We start from the raw sequence: 6735 nt of genomic DNA, 5'->3' as shown, positions 1-6735 counted from the left end.
TTCCAAACACTACTCAATCAGCAAGTGATGGGCTCAAGAGCCAAAAAAGATCAGTTCCTCCTTGCTCCTGGGTCCCTATTCCTTTCTTCCCTGTCTTCTCACCAGCACATCATTTCTTAAAAAATAGAAACATTAAGAGAAGTTTGAAGAGGTCAGAAGTATGTATAGTAAATTCCAGCAACAATAAAATGAACTTGGGACATTTGGACATATAGACAGGTCAAAGGGGATAAATATTGGTCAAAGAAAGGCATTAAAGGCTAATGCATACTGATGCATACTTCAATGCATGGGGAAATCTAATATTGCTGAGAGGTCTTGGAAACTATGAAGATATTAATGTCAGCTAACAGCAAGCCTCCAGTGAAGCTCTATTCCAGTGTTTCTGTCCTCCACCTTTTTTGAGTTCCTGCAGAAAAGATGGTACCACCAGATTCCAACAGAATGGAAGGCAGGCACCCTAAGTCAGTATCTGTCGAACAGTTTACAAGCAAATGTGTTGGGGATCTAATCCAGATCTCTGATTCCAAAGCCTTGAGTTGTTCAGTCATGTCCAAGGACAGCCCAGCTAGGAACCTGCAGAGGAATTTCAATCCGACAACAAGATAGCTCTGGCAAGGGATCATATTCAAAGTCCTTTTAGGTGTAGATGATCCAGCCAGAATGTTGGGATACATACACACCTTTACTCCCTAACATTGACGGTAAGACTAGTTTGTAGAAGGAAGCAGCCATGTTTGAAAGTGACATCTTATTGAGGGGCAGACAAAGTACTGAATCAGAGAAAGATTTGACAAAATGAGTTGGAGATAGGATACGGAGATAGGAGAACAGCATGAGAAAGAGAGGCTACTTAAAGAGGGTGGGGGAAGAGGAGTGTGTGTGTGTGTGTGTGTGTGTGTGTGTGTGTGTGTGTGTGGCAATTTTACCAGAACAGTTGTACAGAGACAGGGTGCACAAAGACACAGATGAAGACAGAACAAGACAGAGAATGAAAAGAAGCTAGAAGATTAGAACATATTGCCAAAGTTAGCATGAGGTTAAGCAGAGCAATTCAATCAGCAGCTGAGGGAAGCCATATTAAATCAGTCTTCTTGGAAGATTGGATTGTATGCAAGCTAGTTTGCAGGCCTAGGCCTCAGAATAGTTAGAACAGAGAAGGAAATACTCTGGGATCAAGCCATGTATTCACACAGCTTGGTTACTCTCATCTAATCCCAGCATCTGAGGAAATAAAAGCAACATTTACAGAAACCAAGCATGCACTATGACGCACAACAGAGTATATAAGCCTGGAACGGTAGCTCTCACTTTTTAATCCCAGTACCTGAGAGGTCAAAGGAGGTATGTCTCTTCATTTGGACCCTGCCTGTTCTAAACATTGAATTGTCAGCTAACTAGATTTGCATAGTGAAAACTCTTCTCATAAAAGAAACAAGGGTATATAAAACGCTGAAAGAAAATTCTTGTCCTGTGTTTTCTCTGTGCCCAGAAAACATCAAGCCACTGTGAGCAGCATTGGGAATGAACACATAATACTCTGCCTTGGCATCCACGGTGATATCAGGGGTAGAAGGGATAGGTAAAATAAAAAAATAAATAAATAAAGGATGTAGCCCAGGAGTTCACGAGAAACCATTGCATTCAAGAGATCCTAGAGAAGTTCCTGGAGTTGATGCCGTGTGCGGTGATCCTAGAAGGGGAGACAGGATTTTCCATGGGAGATAAGGAGGAAAATACTGTTGTAGATGCAAATAGAGGGATTGGAAAGCTGAAGAGGGTGTGGAAGCAACAGGATTTGCTGGAACACAGCAAGGTCCTGAGGTATGACGTAAGAGGTAGAGAGAAATTGATCTAAAAACCTGAAGGACCTTGAACTTGAGACTGGGCTATTTGAACTTGATGTTATGGGTTATGAGCAGGAATGGAGTAAGTTAAATAGATATAGGACAAAATAATTTTAATGAGAGGGAAGTTGGCAGATGGGGAACCTGAGTTGAAAGATGATAGAGTCTGGCCTGTGTAGGAATTCCAGCTCTGCCACCTGCTGTATAGCCTTAGGTAAGTCTGTACCTTTCTGAGTCCCAACATCTTTAGTTGTAAATGCAAATAAAAACAGTAGTTTGGTTTACAATGACTTGTGTTAAAGTAGAATGTAACTTTGAATGGTTCTTCAAGTAGAAGGTCCTGATTTACCTAATATTTGGTTTCTCTGCTGTTGGACATAATGGATGACAAGGTCATTTCTCTTTCAGTGCTGGTACATGCTACACAAAGAATAGATGATGTGGAGGAGAGAACACTAGTTTTAGTGGCAGATAGGCTTGGCCCTTGGTTCTGATTCCCTTAGCTAATAGAAGAGCTCACTGATTGACATCAAGCCAGATGTGACCCCTCTGAAATCCAGGGTCCTCTCAGCACATCACAGTCAACATCAGCAAATAACTGAGCCTCGCTCCTCCTTAGGTGTCCAAATGTGTATGTTTCCAGAATCGTTTATAACGACAAGGGGCATAACTTTTTCCAATAGAGGGCTGAGAATGGGAATGTTGGCTGGACACTCGAGCCCATCCTAAAGGTCCAACAGCAGCTGAGATAATGTGGAATGATGATTTACAGACATAAAGAAGCATTGTGATGAGCCCAGACAAGTTCAAGTGATTCTACTGAAATGTTGACTTCCTGAGGCCAAAGAGAGTTAATGTTTGAAATGGCTGCATGAGCTCTAAGAAGGAATAGCAATGAAGCTTTCATCTGCTGGCCCCACATCAGTGAAAAGCGTTCACCTTTACGGGCCAGTTCATTGCTACCCTGTGAAAAGAGAGCTAAGACTATAAATTAAAATAAGGCAAGTTAAATCTACACAATTCTGCTTCCTGCCCCTTCAAATGTACCTTTTTCCTCCTGCAATTAATAGCCTCTCCATCACCTTTCTTTCCTCATAGCATAGTTTCACATCTGTGACTATTATAAAACGTGCTATCCGCACTGGAAAAAAGCCCACTCCCTTCTGCATACAAACTGGGATCTGCACAGGAGCACATATGTGTCACACCAGCACACTCCTGCCTTCCTACCTACATGCTTATGAAATAACTGCTCAGGGCGTGTGGCTGATGAGGATGTCACTGAGCAGCCAGATGACCTAACCTTGATGGCCTCTTTCCACATGCTATAACACAGACATCCAAGCTTAGCTGCAAGTCAGCCCTCTGAGCAGAGACCCAGAACCCAGATGCTCTCGTATTAAAGCCAGCCCCCAGAGCACTTGTTCACAGGTCTATGAGAGCTATTGGCTAGGAGCATCCACTGTGCTTCCTTTCCTATCTCCAGGAGCTGAATATTCTGTAGATGCCTACTGACTTCAAAACCATGTGTTTCTATTTTTCAATCCTGTTTCTTTGGGACAATAAGAAAAACCAAGGTGTTTGAAAGAAGAGGGACCTTGAGGTGAAGCTACCAGAATGGAAATGTTTCCTGTGATTCTATAAGCTGTGACACCTTGTGAGTGTCATTTCTTGTATGGGTCATCACGCCATGGTTTGGAGAGTTCACAGAGCTCCTCCCACTGCATGGTTTAGGGAGGGATGAGGATGGGGATGGTTAGGAGCATGAGTGGCTGCCCATCTTAGGGGTGATGTGTGAGCGTCAGAAGACACAGAGCCTACATTACACCTCTGCTTCCTCACATCAGATTTTACCTTTTGGAGATCCGTTCTCTTCATGTCTTTCAGGAAATATTTACACAAAGCATCTATCATGCCTTAGTCAAATAGAAGGGCTGACACTATCTTCTTAAATATATTCTCATGGATTATAAAAGTCATATAATTTCATCACTGGACTGAGGATTCTTCCCTTTTACTCTTTATTGTTAATGGAGTCTGTAACTTTGTATTCTTTAGGTACTGAATGTTGTCTATGGCCATACCACCCTGAACCCATCTGATCGCATCTGAATAGTATCTAATTTCCATGCTTTAGAAGAGATATACATGGTGAGCTACTCCAATCTTTTGTAGGACCAAATACAAGAACGGTGTATAATAAAACATTAGAGCAGAGGGGAAAGTTCCAGGATTAACATATACTTGTTTTCACAGGTCAATCTGTTTACAATTTTCTGCCCACTTATCCCAAGCCTCTCTCATCTTGAGGGCTGAAGAAAGGATTATGTGCTGCTACTCTGGGAAGGTTTCTGAAACACATACACTGTCAAGAATGGTAGCAGCTGTTTTCTTGATGGCTGGTTTTGAAATCAGAGGAAGAAATTGAAATCAAAACTCTAATATGGGGACTGGAAAGATGGCTCAGTAGGTAAGAGCACTTGCTGTTCTTATAGAGAACCAAAGTTCAGTTCCCAGAACCCACGACAGGTAGCATTCATTCTCTCTGTCTCTCTCTGTCTCTCTCTGTCTCTCTCTCTCTCTCTCTCTCTCTCTCTCTCTCTCTCTCCCTCCCTCCCTCCCTCCCTCCCTCCCTCCCTCCCTTTTTCTTTTTTGATCTTGCCTCAAGTCCTCAAGTTTCTTTGTAAAAACAGCATAGGACACTGGTCATCTGCACATAGTGTGTGGGTGTCACAGCAGTCCATCTATCTTCACACTGGCAGGAGCCTTTCCATGGAACCTTCACAGGGGCCTGGGCACCTTTGGGATCCTGGGCTGGAGCCGAATCCTGGGCCTGAGCTGGAACTGTGGCCCCTGCCTTGGCTTGGATCTTGGGCTTTGGTTGGCAGAGCCTATGCCCCTTGGCCATGTAGATTCAAATCTGCTTCCCAAGCTTGGGGTGAGCAATGAGAGCCAGATGGCTGAGTTTGCAGCTGGGGCCCCTTGGCATCTTGGGCTTGATGTCCTGAGGCTTCACAAGGGACTCAATGGCCTCGGTGTGTGCACTCACTACCTTTGCATTGTTGGCCTGCATCTTCTTCAGGCCCTTTTTGTTGTGCTTCTTGGCCAAGCACATGTTCCTCAGGAACTTGGAGTCAACCCCCTTAAGAGATTCTTATCTCTATGACCAGGGTTTCTTGATGCCATTTCTGTGCCATTTGTAGAACTGGTTGTATGAGGTGTGGTTCTTGGACTTGGCCATGTCTGCACGGTAACCCACGGCTTCTGTAGTGCCTGGAACCATAAGAGAAACTAAGGTAGACCTTTATGAATAGCACGGGTACATATACACATACATATATGGATGTTTTGAAGTCTAATAGCACAGGGCAGGGTGGAGAGAACAGAGCACCCAGCTGGCCAAGGACAAGGGACTTAGCTTTGCAGACATGCTGAACATTATAGCCAATGTTTTGAAGCTGCTGATAACAGGTAAATCACACACACACACACACACACACACACACACACACACACACACACTGTGGCTATTATTGAGGAGGTACCATATCCTCTGTACAATGTCTGTGTGGAGCTCAAGCCATTTTGAATTGTGTGAATTGACTGAATTGTCACACCTTCCCACTCCACTGTGACAATCTGCTTTACAGTCCTCCTGAACTTCACTGAGTGTTAAGAATGCTCCTAGTGAGAACATTTGCCCCAGAAAGACCAGCTATCCTTTTTGAGCACTGAGTGAAAACTATGGTGACCCTCACTGCCTCTGGGGCTAGGTGGTAGAATGCTAAATCAGACAGAAGGGGACAAAGGTATCAGAGGGGTGAACCAGACATAGGTAACTTTCCAGTGTGTTGTTAAGCTCTCTGGGCTCCTCTTCCCCATCTAGGTTCTTTGCCGCCTCTTCTTTCCTTCTTGAGTTTGTCTCCATGAAGCACTTGCTTTCTGCTTGCTGAGGTGCTAACACTTCACATTCAGGTTGTTTCATCTCGGACTCTTTCTTTTTTTCATCTCTTTCATTGGCAGAGTCAGAACTTGAGATTCTGCTGCTGTCCAAGGGTGTCTCCAAATCAGAGGCTGGAGGTAGGTACAGAAAGGCCAGCCCATTCATCCTTCTTTTCCCCTTTTCATGTAACTCCTGGTCCATAGCTATCCCATGGAACCCCATATAAGACAAAGCAGACTGAACAAAGCTTCCAGGCGCTCATCATCTTGGATGAAGGGAGAAGGTTGCTAGTGATACCCAGGATGAACCCTTCTCCTTAGATGCTTGCATGACATGGGACAACAGTTAATGAAGAAGAACAGAGCATGATCATAAACACTTTCATTGACCTGTACAAACAATTCTATTTAGAGTAGAATTTTCCACACAGACGAAAATGTTCTCTATCTAATTCTGTACAAAACTGCAACTATAAGAACTGAATGCGATAGAGTAGGTAGAACATGGCTAATTCAAGTGAGTGTTTAATTTTATTTAGTTTGAACTGAACAAGCTTTAAATTGCCACTAGTGGATTCGATGTAGAAGTTTAAACCATTCCTGGATAAGTTGTCTTACCTGAGTCACTTCATCACTCTGACCCTACAATCCCCCATCTGTAAAGTAGACACTGTCCTGCCACCTCACGGCTGTATTGGACTGACAAAGTCAGAGAGAGGGGCACTGAGTTGATACATGCCAAGTGTTGGCTTTGAGTTTTCAAAACCTTCTTTAATGAGGGTTCTTAAATGCTTCAACCTCCCTTCTAGCCCACTAGCCATCAGAGGTAGTAGAAAGGAAAGGCTGATAGGGCAAAGGGTGTGTAAACTTGTTTAGAAATAATTCTTTTGGGCTATGCCAATCTTCAGTGTCATCAGTCCAGTCCTTTAGCAAAACACCATGACAA

At 43.6% G+C, this 6735-nt stretch overlaps 1 pseudogene; it reads right to left on the bottom strand.

Moving 5' to 3' along the window:
* Positions 1 to 2434: 2434 nt before the first annotated feature.
* LOC110293377 lies at positions 2435 to 5088 on the bottom strand (annotated as a pseudogene).
* Positions 5089 to 6735: the final 1647 nt, after the last annotated feature.

Source organism: Mus caroli, chromosome 4 (assembly GCF_900094665.2).
Source record: "Mus caroli chromosome 4, CAROLI_EIJ_v1.1, whole genome shotgun sequence".
In the NCBI taxonomy this organism is placed as follows: domain Eukaryota; kingdom Metazoa; phylum Chordata; class Mammalia; order Rodentia; family Muridae; genus Mus; species Mus caroli.
This window is presented reverse-complemented; position numbering and strand designations above follow the sequence as displayed.